Source organism: Narcine bancroftii, chromosome 1, assembly GCF_036971445.1.
Source record: "Narcine bancroftii isolate sNarBan1 chromosome 1, sNarBan1.hap1, whole genome shotgun sequence".
NCBI lineage: Eukaryota > Metazoa > Chordata > Chondrichthyes > Torpediniformes > Narcinidae > Narcine > Narcine bancroftii.
In genome coordinates, this window is record NC_091469.1 from 339,690,975 (window position 1) to 339,704,335 (window position 13,361).

A 13,361-nucleotide genomic window follows, 5' to 3' on the forward strand; every position below is an offset into this window, starting at 1 on the left:
GAAGTACAATCACAACTGTTTCATTCAAAAAGTAAGAATAGCTAAACATGCCTTAGTGGAAAAGTGCAGACAAAGTTTACCAGAAAAGCACTGAAGGTTGACTGGCATTTGAAGAGAAACAGGGTTAGCCATCGAGGTCAAATGCATTCTCAGTGTTTATGAAAGGTCATTGACCTGAATGAAATGTCAATTCAACTTCTCTTGTCACTATTGTTGCCTCACCTGCAAAGCATTCCTATCAATTTCAGTTCTTGTTTTAGATTTCCAACATCCACATTGATTTTATAACATTCAACTGATCACAACTGAAAATTTGGAACAAATACAAGTTTCATAGTCAGTTCTTAAGTCGCTATTTTAGTGATGCTGTATTAATACTTCAGTAGGATCATTTTTATTGGCATCTAAATAATCTCAACTGTGGGAGCTGGAATTTATGACTGCCCCAGGGAGTCTGGAATTACCTGGAGCTGCCAAACATTTATGTTAACAGTTATTTAAGGTTTATTTTCAGTACCATAAAGTATGAAACATTAACTGTTAGTGAACACTATTAATACACAAAAAAAATTATTTCATGACTAACTGTAATGTACATGTGTAAAATCAAACAGTGTGGTTTTATATAATATACTAAAATATAAACATTACATATTGCTATCTTGACATTGATGCTTAATGCCACATATTGTTTCGGTGCATATGATGTAAACACAACTTACATTTATGTATTCTCCTTTATAAGGTATGACATCCCAAGGTGCTTCACAAGAGAGATGTCAAACAAAATCTGACACCAGTCATACAAGGAGCTGGGAATTTAGAAGATTAAGTTTGGTAAAAAGAAGATAGTTTTAAGGAACATTTAAAAAAATATAAAATTATTACCAACTATCAACATTAATTTCTCAGCCTAAATAATTAAAATTATTGATTTATTTATCAGCTAAATTTTAATTTTTTTAACATTTAAATAATATAAGCAATCTGTCCAATATCAGTTTATTAAAACAACATACTGTCATATCACAGTCTTGCTACTGGAACAATATTGCAATCAAATTCTCTGTTCTCAATTGTTAAATCTCAATAGTGAGATGTAAGGTCACATGGGTAATGTTCAAAGTAAGAGGCTTAATAAACAGATAAATCACTATCGTGGTCCATTGGGATAGAAGAGGATAAATCAGCACAGATAATAGAGCATCTTAGAATTCACAAGCAGGGATTCAGAAGGAGGAAGTGCGAAGAATGGAGTGGACAGGTAAACATCATGTAAATAGGGAGACAAATAACTCAAGGATGAGTATTGAGGAAGTAGCTTTTGTAATTGTGAGCAGAAAGGCAAACAATCAAATAACTAAGCAGTCTGCACAGGGAATCTGATACTCAGATCACCAAGTCCATGACAAGAGGAGATTATAACGAACAGGAAAATGGTCAACAGAGGGGCAAATGAGGTAACATAGTTATTAGGACCCCAGCAACGGGATAGGTAATGTGGATAGGTAACCAAATGAACGGAAGGCAGTCAGCTTGTTCTCAAAAAGAGCTGAGGGAAATCCTGCAGTAAAATAAAATTCAATCAAAGATTATCCTCAAAGACAATAATGCCCATCATTTGAGATCACCAAAACAAAAATGAAAGGTCTGCATTCAACAATGAAAACATTTTATCCATTCAGATGAAATAACAACATGAATCAAATGATTATCTCATTGAAAACTAATTATTATATCATGGATCCCCTGATATGTTTTTCTTAATCCTAATCATGTCACAGATGTACTGTACTTTGCTTCATTTAATTCTAATCTTCCTAATTATATCTTTATAGAAATAGACGAGATTAACAAAAAAACTCAAAGTTACCCTACATAACGAAGATCAATTCAGATTCCGAAACTTAATGTGGCCCATGTCATGCCTTATTAAAATATTTTAACATAGCATATTTAAATAGCATACTTTGACAGATTGGTAACATCAAATTATCTCACAAAGGAAGAGGGGAAATCAATACACTTTAGTGGAGGGACATGATTGGATGTTTGAATAGTGTGGTACTACCATTATATGTATAGATGTATGTGTGTACTGTATGGGTTGGCCTGCCCCCTGAACCTGTGACTCCTCCCTACCAGATATCCCCATAAAACCTGTCATGCCCAAACCCCCCCAACTCAGTATCTGCCTTAGAACCGGGCCAGCAACAAGCAAGCTGTGCTGACACTTTAAGGTGATTAAAGCCTATTAATCATGATTCTCTGTCTGTGGTTGATTGGTAGCACAATTTAATCACCTTAATTTTAGGCTATGGACAAGGTAGTATGGGCGGATAGATTAGACACCGACCTTAAGGATACGGAGGTCTTGATTAAATTCAACCAGTAGGTGCACTGCCACAATGTATTCATGAGGCACACTATCAATACACAAAAAGGTGAGGAAGACAAGAGGGAAGTGCTCAAGTCGGCCACTGGGTTTTCCAAATGATAAGAGACTTTACTACTTACTCTAAAGTGGTGGAGTTCCTGCAGAATCAATCAGGCACCGACTAACGTCATATATTCACGATTCCTCCCAGGAAGCTAAAAACAAGCACCCAATGTGTCAATTGATGAATATATGTGGATACTGTGGCAGCTGGGGCGAATCTGCAAATGCCAGGAGGTCTCTGCTGCTGCCCATCTCGAAGGCCTAATACAGGACGCATGTGTTCAGCTCTGACTACGTCAGACTGAGGCTACTAGAAAAGGGTGATCGGAGCATGCAGGAAGTAGTGGACGTGGCTAAATCGCTAGAGACAGCGCAATGAAATGCCAAAGCATTCTCTTCAGGTAACACAGCCACAGCATGGGGGACGCGGGCACTGTCATCTTGGGACATGGGGTCCCACATCACTGCCACCGCTATCGAGTGCCAGAAATGCACGATACAAAAGTGTGTAGGTTCCAACCTTCCCCAGCAGCGCCACATGCGGCTGACAGCTGTCGCCATCTTGGATCACCCCATTTCTGGCTCCACCTCAGACGCCACTTACGGTGACCGGAGATGGATTGATGGGGCCCCAGCAACAATAGCCAGGGTGGCACCACTTCTAGCTTCACTTCCGGCGACAAGGGACAACACTGCATGCACTACATGGGGGCAGCCATTTTGGCGAGTGCGACCCAGACAGTGACCACACACTTGCCTCCATCATCCCCAACTAAGACAGCCCTCACCAACTGGCCAAAGCCATGATGAGTGTCAAGGTAAATGGCCACCCTACGAACAGTTTATTTGACACAGGAAGCATCCACCTGGATTCTGTACAGCAATACTCCTTCGTTGTAACCCCGATGCAATGTAAGTCTCCTTAGCCTTCCAATCCCACTCAGCCGAGATCAGCTGACTGTGCAGGGCACCGAGTACAGGAATTTTAAACTCCTGATCATGCCCACCTCATACTGGGACTGGACTTCCACTGCCAGCTGCAGAGCATCCGCATGCAGTTCAATTGCCCCCACCTGCCCCTCACAGTCTGCAACACCAACCAGCCAACCTCCCTAAATACGACCTGTGGTCTCACTACTCTCCACTACTGCCCTGTTCAAGAAACTCACAGATAGTACAGCCCTGGTGACAGAGCATTCATTAAAGCAGAGGTCAAACGGTTCCTAGCGGAAAGGGTCATACGACCCAGCCCCAGCCCATGGAGAGCCCAAGTAGTGATAATCAGGCCCTAAACCACTTCACCCTGCTGGACACCTACCCACTCCCCCACATCACCAACATGGACAACGAGATCAGCCAGTTACAGGTCTTCTCAAACATCAACCTCAAGTTGACAACACCAACTACCAATCTGGCTGGAAGACAGCCCATACATTGCCTTCAAGGCAGGCAGCCACCTCTACAACTGCCTCTGCATTCCTTCAGAGGGAAGTGGACTACATAGTCGATGAATATGGACTCAAGACCACATTCCCCTATCTGGACAATATGACCACCTGTGGCCATGACCAGTAGGACCATGATGCCAACCTCCACAAGTTTCTCCAGGCGGCCAAAAGCCTCAATCTGACCTAAAACCAAAAGAAGTATGTCTTTAGCCCTTCAAGGCAGGCCATCCTGGGCTGCGTGGTGAGAGTGACATCATTGGGCCTGATCCAGACCACATGCATCCCCTGTTGAAAGTCTCATTACCCTAGACCCTCAAGGCCCTGAAAAGGTCCTTGTGCATTCCTGATTATGCAGACAGAGCCCACACCCTGGTGAAATTGTCCACTTTCCCCCTGTCAGCAGAAACCCAAATTGCTTTAACATGCATCAAAGCCGACATCGCCAAGGCAGCAATGCATGCTGTAGATAAATCCATCCCCCTCCAGGCCACCAAGCTTTGGCACTCAGCCATTGAGAAAGAAGCCCAAGCCAAAGTGGAAGCTGTGGCCCATCGGAGGCACTACCTTGCCAGAAAACCATTCATCCTGCTGACTGTCTAACATGCAGTCCCTTTTATGTTTAACAACAAACAGCGGGGAAAAATTAAGAATGACAAGATACTGAGGGGGAAAATTGAGCTATCCACCTACAACCACGAAATCTTGTACCAGCCCAGGAAGCTCAATGAGCCTCCCAATGCCATGTCCCGGGAGACATGCGCCAACGCACAGCTAGATTGTCTCTGAGTCCTCTACAACAACCTCTGCCACCCTGGAGTCACCAGGCTCTACAACTTTGTTAGAATCTGCAACCTCCCCTACTGTGTCGAAGACATCGGGGAGTTGACACACATCTGCTTGGTCTATACCGAGAGCAAACCCCAGTTCTACTGGCTGGAAAAAACCCACCTTATCAAAGCCACCTGTCCCTAGGAGCTGCTGAGTATGGACTTTAAGGAACCCCTCCCATCCACCAACAGGAATGTATACCTTCCAAGATATGACAAGGCCACAGACATAAAAGCACTACACTGCATCTTTGCTCTGTTTGGATACCCCTGTTGTATCCATAGTGACCGGGAGTCCTCCTTTATGAGTGAGGAGCTGTGCCAGTACCTGTTGGCCAAGAGCATAGCCATGAGCAGGACCATGGGCTATAACCCCCAGGGGAATGGACAGGTAGAGAGGGAATATGCCATCGTTTGGAGGGCAGTTCTCTTAGCCCTTAAATCAAAAGGACTACCCACCTCCTGGTGGCAAGAAACCCTCAGCGACGCTCTCCATGCTCCCAGGTCCCCTCTCTGTATGGTCACGGGCGCAACACCGCGTGAAAGGCTCTTATCCTTCCCCAGGAAATTGGCATCTGGAACCACACTACTGTCCTGGTTGTCAAACCCTGGGCCTGTGCTGCTCCGAAGACACATCAGACACCACAAAACTGACTCTCTGATTAAGTATCAGGGTGGTCAACAGGACACCATCTCCATCCGGGACCTGACACTTGCAGGAGACCCCTCAACCGACTGGCCAATCCTTCCCCCAGTCACCCTAACCAACCGGCCCCACGATCAGCGCCCAAATTCCAACTGACCCGAACAGCACCACGGCACCAACTGTTGCACAAGACACCAGCCAGGAACTGATAACTATGCCATACCAGATCCTGCGACAGTCGCAGTGACAGACAAGACTAGCAGACAGGCTGAATCTGTAAGGGACTATGAAACTGCAAGGAACACTAAGCCACACCACCCCACCAGACTTTGTTTAAAAGACTTGTATTGGGGTTAGGAAAGAGTCATTCTAAATTGAAATCCTACTGGCAAACATATTTTTTTATATTTTATTTAAATTTTATATGCCAAACATGAAATCAACAAGAACAGAATAAAAATTGGATACAAAGTAAAAAATTATAATCTTTGATACATGATGACTATGATCCCTATTTCCCCCCACCCTCCCATGAAAAGTAAATAAGGTAAAGAAAAGAAATAAGCCCCAAAGAAAGAAATAAGGAGATGAAAAAAAGAGAAGAAAAGAATAGAAAGAAAAAGAAAGGAAAGAAATAAATAAACAGGAATTGTCAGGAGTCCGTCATCCACCCCACAAATTTCACATTTTCAAAATTTATTTAGATCTCAAGGGGTTAGCAGCATGAGTCTCATGGGTGAGATGAGAAGCAATTAAAGATTTACAGCTGTGTTTTGCAAATATGGCTGCCATATTTGTAAGAAAATGTCATACTTATTTCTCAGATTATAGATAATTTTCTCAAGGGGAACATTTCTGCATTCCAATTGGCTACACCTAGGTGTTAATCAGACTTCCAGATAACCACAATACATTTCCTGGCCACTGCCAGTACGATCTTAATAAATATTATTTGATGTTGGGACAATCTCAAATATTCCCCATTAAGAATAATTCTGGGTTCTGTGGAAATTGGGTTCCTGTAATTTGTTCCAAAAGGCTCCCTAGATTTTTCCAAAAGGGTCTTACCCTGGAACATATCCTTGTCAAATGTAAAAAAGTTCCTATCTCCTCACAACATCTAAAGCATTGAGCCAACATATCTGACTTTAATTTATTTAGCTTTATTTTGCGGTGTGATATATTACTGGTGCAGAAAGTTACATTGCACAAATCTGTATCTTATATTTATTGTGTTTGTCATTCAGTCCCAGCATAAATCAGACCAATTTTGATCACCAGTGCTTATATCTAAGTCTGAGTCCCATCTCTATCTAGACTTGCTTACCCCCTGTTTAGGGGTTCCCATTTGAAGTAATACATACATTGCTGAAGTAAATTTTTTTCATATTTCCCTTTCAAATCATAGTCTCCACATTACTATATTTTGATAGAGTCATTGTTGGGCCCAGTTTATCCCTTAAATATGCCCTTAATTGAAAATAGCAGAATATTGTATGATTAACAATACCATACTTGCTTTTAATTGTTCAAATAACATAAATTGCTCCTGCACTTAACAATCCTCAACTAACCTGATCCCTTTTCAGAACCAGATATCTAAAATCTTATTCCCCATTGTTTGGGGTATAAGTCTATCTTAGGGGTGTTTTTGGAGATATTTCCCCCTTAGCACCATCTGATGGTTTATTTTACTCCAGATATTAATTAAATGTTTTAACAAGAGGGCTTCTTTCTCACCAGAGATTAATTTTGGATCCCATTTATATATAAAATCTTCTGCTATCTTCTCTCCCACTTTATACAGTTCTATTTTTACCCATGAAGATTCACCTCCTCCCTTAAATAGGGAGGTAAGGAATTTAGTCTGGGAGCTGTAGAACCTCCCAACTCATATTTTCATGTTAACTTTTCTATGGAGACTCTAGCCATCTTACCCTTCCATAAAATTTTCTGACATGTTTATTTAGTTCCTGAACAAACCTCTGAGGTAGTGATAAAGGTAATGTCTGAAAGAGATATTGTACTCTTGGAAATATATTCATTTTACACAATTGACTGCCAACTAGTATTATAGGCAGAACCATCCACCTGTTCAAGTCCTCTTCAACTTTTTTAAGCAAGGGGAGATATTTAATTTATATAAATTCTGTAAATTATTATCTGTTTTGATCCCTAAATATCTTATGCCATTTAATGGCCATTTAAATTGAGTATTTCTTTGACAAAGACTATAATCCCCAACTGTAAGCGGCATAATTTCACTTTTATCACAATTTATTTTATAACCTGAGACTTTTCCATATTCTTCCAGTTTTGAGTGCAGTTTCTGTAATGATGTTGCTAGTTCTGTCAAGTATATCAATGCATCATCTGCAAATAAATTAATCTTGTATTTCTCCTGGTTAACCCTAAAACCCTCAGTGTCTGGATCCTGAGTTCTATAGCCAGTATAAAGAGAGCCAGAGGTAGTGGACATCCTTGCCTGCCTGGATCTAGATAAATGGAATGCTGGAGAAATTTGTCCATTAGTTACTACTTTAGCTTTAGGTTCATGATATGATGTCTTAATCCAAATCTTTCTAGCACTTTAAATAAAAAGTTTGATTCCAATCTATCAAATGCCTTTTCTGCATCTAGGGGCACAGATACACTCAAATCACCTCTCATTTGAGCCAGATGAACTACACTAAACAATCTGCTTGAATTATCAGCAGACTGTCTCTTTTTGACAAGACCTGTTTTGTCCATATTTATTAATTTTAGTAAGAATTTTGCCAGTCTATTTGCCAAGGCTTTGGCAATGATTGTATAATCAGAATTCAATAATAAAATAGGTCTGTAAGATGATGGTTTCAGTGGCTCCTTATCTTTTTTAGGTATCAGTGTAATTATTGATGTTGAGAATGATTCCAGGAGTGTATGAGTCTCCACCACCTGATCTAACACCTCCATAAAATGAGGCATCAAATTCAGGGGGAAACCTAACCTCCCCCAGAGACTTATTAACCTGAAATAATCTCAATGCTTCCCTTATCACCATCTGGGTAAAGGGAGCATTGAGTTCTTCCAGTTATTCTTAATCTAAATTTGGAAGTTCCATTTGTGAGAGTAAGTATTTTTATTTCTATGTTTTTCTTTCTTGTCCAAAGCCTTGTCCAAAGTGTATTTAGTCCTTCTTTTTCCTTTTTTTAACCCTTGCCAGATGCTATATCAATTTGTTGTTCCTCATCTTCCAAACTTGTACAGCTTTCTTCACTCTCAGTAATATTGTTGTCAGTATTTTCTTCTGCTTCTTCTTCCTCCAGGTCAGTTTGCTGCCGTCTGCCTACTGTGATGCTAGCGGTGCCAGCAACTGCGGCCCCTGCAATGGATTCACGCATGCACCTGCGTACGTGCATGCATGCATGTTCATCTTCAGCGGCGTCTTTTTGCTCCAACAGCAAATGGGTGAACCACTTACATGGGGCTGAGTTTTTTTAAATATTTTTTTATTTTTCACACTGTGAACCATATCAACCAAAATACGTACAAACGTATCTCATTAAATTTACACAGTGGTCTTTTCTTCCCTTCCCTCCCTCCCCTCTACCCACCCCCCTCCAATACCCATAAATATTCAACTTATACAATACAATAAAACCATAAAACAATATTTTCACACAAAGGAAAACAAACAAGAAAAATGCATCATCTATTCATTACACATTGAATCCAGTCGTTTTGTCATCTTATCATTTTCATTCTCATTTTAGAGGGTGGAGGTCGTAGGCAAGCTCTCTCTGATATGTTCCATGTATGGTTCCCAAATTTGTTCAAACATTGTGACTTTATTTTTTAAGTTATATGTTATTTTTTTCGAATGGAATACATTTATTCATTTCCATGTACCATTGCTGTATACTCATGCTCTCTTCCATTTTCCAAGTTGACATTTTATATTTTTTTGCTATCACTAAGGCTATCATAATGAATTTCTTTTGCACTTTATCCAATTTGAGGCCTAATTCTCTATTTCTTATGTTACTTAAAAGAAATATCTCTTTTTTTTTGGTATGTTATTTTTTATAATTTTATTTTGGTATCTGGTTTAATTCTTCCCAAAATGTTCTTGCATACATCTCTTTTCCACTTCTTTGCCACCTCCATCCCCCTTTTCCCCATTTTCATCTCTTATTTTTCTCTTATTACACTTAATATATGACAACACATTTAAGACATAAAGTACCCCTGCAGTTTCCACATCCACTAATACCTTAACCCCAAAGCTCCCCCCCGCCCCCCACCCTGCTCTCTGAGTTGCCCCATACCCCTTGCCGGGCAACCACAACTCCCTTTTCCATTTGGGTTGCGATCTTGTTCACAGTGTCAACTGATTTTGCAGTGACGGTTATTCCCCCTCCACCCAGCCCTCTCCAGAAAACACTTTGTCACAGACTGAGCAGCTGAGATATAACAAAGCTCTCTCTTCTTTTTTTTCCCCTTACTCCCTTCCTTCCCTTCTCTTTTCTCTCTTTAGTTCTTTACATATACATTGTTATTACATCTTTATATATACTTTATCACCGTTCTTCATTCTTGTTACATCTCTTCATCTCTTCTCCTGTCCTGCAAACATTCTGCAAATTCTTGCGCTTTCTCTGGATCCGAGAACAGTCTGTTTTGCTCCCCGGGTATAAATATTTTAAGCACAGCTGGATGTCTTAATATGAATTTGTAACCTTTTTTTCATAAAGTTGATTTCACTGTATTAAATTCCTTCCTCCTCTTTAAGAGTTCAAAACTTATGTCTGTGTAAAAAAATATTTTTTGACCCTTGTATTCCAATGGTTTTTTATCTTCTCTAATTTTATTCCTTGCCCATTCCAATATATTTTCTCTTGTCGTATATCTCAAAAATTTTACTATGATGGATCTTGGTTTTTGATGTGCCTGTGGTTTCGGAGCTAATGCTCTGTGTGACCTTTCTATTTCAACTTCTTCCTGCATTTCTATCATTCCCAGGACCTTCAGGATCCATCCTTTTATAAATTCCTTCATGTCTGTGCCTTCTTTACCCTCCTTCAGGCCCACTATTTTTATGTTGTTTCACCTACAATAATTTTCCAACATATCAATTTTCTGAGATAACAACTCTCGTGTCTCTTTAATTTTTTTGTCACTTTCTTCCAATTTTTCTCTTAAGTCATTCACTTCCATTTCTACAGCCGTTTCCCGCTCTTCCACATTCTCTTCTCTTTTCCCTATTTCTGTCATTACCATTTCTAACCTTTGCATTTTATCTTCTGTTCTTTTCATTTTTCTTTTAATTGCATTAAACTCTAATGACGACCATTCTTTTACTGATCTCATTTGTTCTTCAAAAAGACTTCATCTATATTCTGTTCATCAGTTTTACTTTTTATTTCTCTTTGTCCATCAGTTTTACCTTCCATTTCTCAGTGAAGATCTTGGTCTTCTTCTTCCTCTTCTTCTGTGTCTGTATCAGTGTTTGTGTCTTCTTCACTTCTTTGTGTCTGTGTCTCTTCTGTTTTTCCTGATGAGCTGCTTGTATCTCTTTGTTGGGCCTCTTCTTGCTGGGCCTCTTGTTGCTGTTCCTCCCCTCTTGGGCTGCTCATCTGTTGTGCTTCTTGATCTTGGTCATCTTGTCGATCTTTCCTCCATCTGTCTTCCACGTCTGTTTTGTAGCACCCTCTTCTGCTGTCTTCCTTATCCTCCAGCTGAGAGCCCTGGTGTCGAGTCTCTCAGCTGCTCAGTCTGTGACAGCCCATTCCTCTGCTGAGCCCCCCTCCTGCCAGTGTCCTCTTTCTCCTCTGATTGCACACTGCGCAATTTTGTTTGGCTCCAAGAGCCATTTTTTGTAGTGTACTGGATGGTGGGTCGCAACCCTGCAGGGCAGGTACTGACCTCAAAGGTCGGGTGCTTCTCGTCACCACAGCGTCCTGTTCCTTCCTGCAGGTAAGGCCTTCTTCCTTTTTCTCCGGGGACTTTTTTACTTCTTTTTTTCCAGCTGTTCTTACTTTCTCCTTCTTGGAAGCCATCTTCTTTTTCTTCTGTGTATCTTTATCTTCTATTTCTTGTACTTTATTTCTGTTATGCTTTGCTTTTCCCTGGCTTTTTTTTCTATTTTCCTGGAGAGGGCTGGTTTTCCCGACCAGCCACTACTCCATCACGTGACTCGCCTTCACATGGGGCCGTGTTGAACCTCAGCCCCAGGTTTTCTTCTATGAGGAGGACTCCACTCCCAATTGTCATCTCCAACTCGTTAGACTCCGAAGGTCTTTGCTGCAAGTTTATCCTTCCTTGGTGATATTCTGGTAAGTTTTAAATTTATGTTTCCTTTCAAGTTGATTTTTTAAATGTTGTTTTTTCTTTCTTTTTTTTTTATCAATTTTTTAGGAGAGCTGCGACTCTGTTTCCTGTCTCTACCACATCACATGACATTTCCCCCTCTCCACCACCCCCCTTTTGCCAAACTTAATCTAAATTAGATTTCCAAAAGCTATTATTGTATTCATCCATTGAGAAATTTGAGAAAACAGTTGAATGTTATAGCTGATCACTGAGAATCCCTGATGCTCATATCTATTGAGAGGCAAATGGAGAATTTTATAAAAGGAGTTCATAAACATAGAGCAGTACCACCCAAGAACAGTCTCTGTGGCAAATGTGTCTCTGCCGAACATAATGTCCAAATCAAACTCAAACCAAAACTCAGCTGCTTGCACTTGATAGACTTCCTTCTATTCCATTCATGTTCATGTGGCTATCTAGAGCCTTTTAAATGCTACTATACTATTTGTTTCCACTACTACTCCTGGCAGTCCATTCCAAGCACTCATCTCTCTGTATAAAATATTTTCCCCGCACATTTCCTTTAAATTTCCACCCCTCAACGTAAACAAATAAAAGTGTCCTCTATCATGTGACACTTTGCCCTGGATACAAGATTTTACAAATGCTATCATGTCTCCCCTCAGCTTGCTACACTCCAGAGAAAAATGACCTACATTTGTCCAAACTATCCCCATAATTCATACTCTCTGAACCAGCCAACATCCTGGCAAACCTCATCTGTACCTTTTCTAAAATCTCCACATCCTTCCTTTAATGAAACAACAGATCTGCATGCAATATTCCAAGTTTAGCCTCATCAAAGTTTCAAACATGATGGGCTGAATTGCATATTTCTGCTCCTATGTCTTAGGGTCTTGTATAGCTGCAACTATAGGACCTCCTTACTTTTATTCTGAATGCTACACCCAATAAAGCCAAACATTCCATGTGCCTTCTTTACCACCCTATTTCATGAACACTTCCAATAAACTTGGAGTTAGATTTCGATTGCATTTGTTATGACTTCAGAATATCCAAAAGCAGTTGATAATCAATTAAGTAAATTTGGAGCATGGTGACTATGTAAACTTGTCTAAACCAATTTTTTTATTTGCCAAAGAAATAAAGAAAAAAGAAAACTCACAGCAACACCCCAATTGATGTGTAGGTATCTGTTTGGTTATGTCTTTGAACAAAAGGCCACAAAGATCTTTGCATCACTCATGCCAAGTCTATTAGACTAACCACTGCCTAATTCACTCTGTTATCTTTACTAGAATATCTGTCACATGAACCTTGCCACAAAACAATCAGCCTTGAAGGGTTCAAGGTCATTGAAACCAATATCCTTCTCAAAAAGAACATCAGTGCCAATTCAATAATAAGTAGGAGCTGCAAAGAATCTACAAAATCACTACTGACTTGACATCTGCCATAATTAACAATTGGGTTCTGTACCGAAAAATACCAGGATTTGTTTGTTGAGGAAAAACCAAGAAAGCAAGAGCACATGAACTGAAAGGGCAACGTATCTTGGATCGGAAACTCCAACGTGCCTCAAGAGAAAAGAAAGCTCTAAATGCATCAGAAGGCCAATGTCCAACAGAAAACATGTGGCACCAAACACAACTGGTGAATAGGTTCATACAAGATCCAGCAAATAA

At 40.3% G+C, this 13,361-nt stretch overlaps 1 long non-coding RNA gene across 5 annotated transcripts in view; it reads right to left on the reverse strand.

Annotated features, from left to right (window-relative positions):
* Window positions 1–13,361, reverse strand: part of LOC138748883 (uncharacterized) — a 29,431-nt gene that overhangs the window by 3,779 nt on the left and 12,291 nt on the right. For 3 of the 5 annotated variants that reach the window (XR_011348297.1, XR_011348296.1, XR_011348295.1), the window contains exons 2-3: window positions 2,518–2,592; window positions 723–812 (exon numbers count right to left, since the gene is read on the reverse strand). This is a non-coding gene — a long non-coding RNA (uncharacterized lncRNA). Of the gene's footprint in view, window positions 1–722; window positions 813–2,517; window positions 2,593–4,836; window positions 5,041–13,361 lie in introns of those variants that run through there. The other 2 variants (XR_011348301.1, XR_011348298.1) reach the window with 2 other exon arrangements.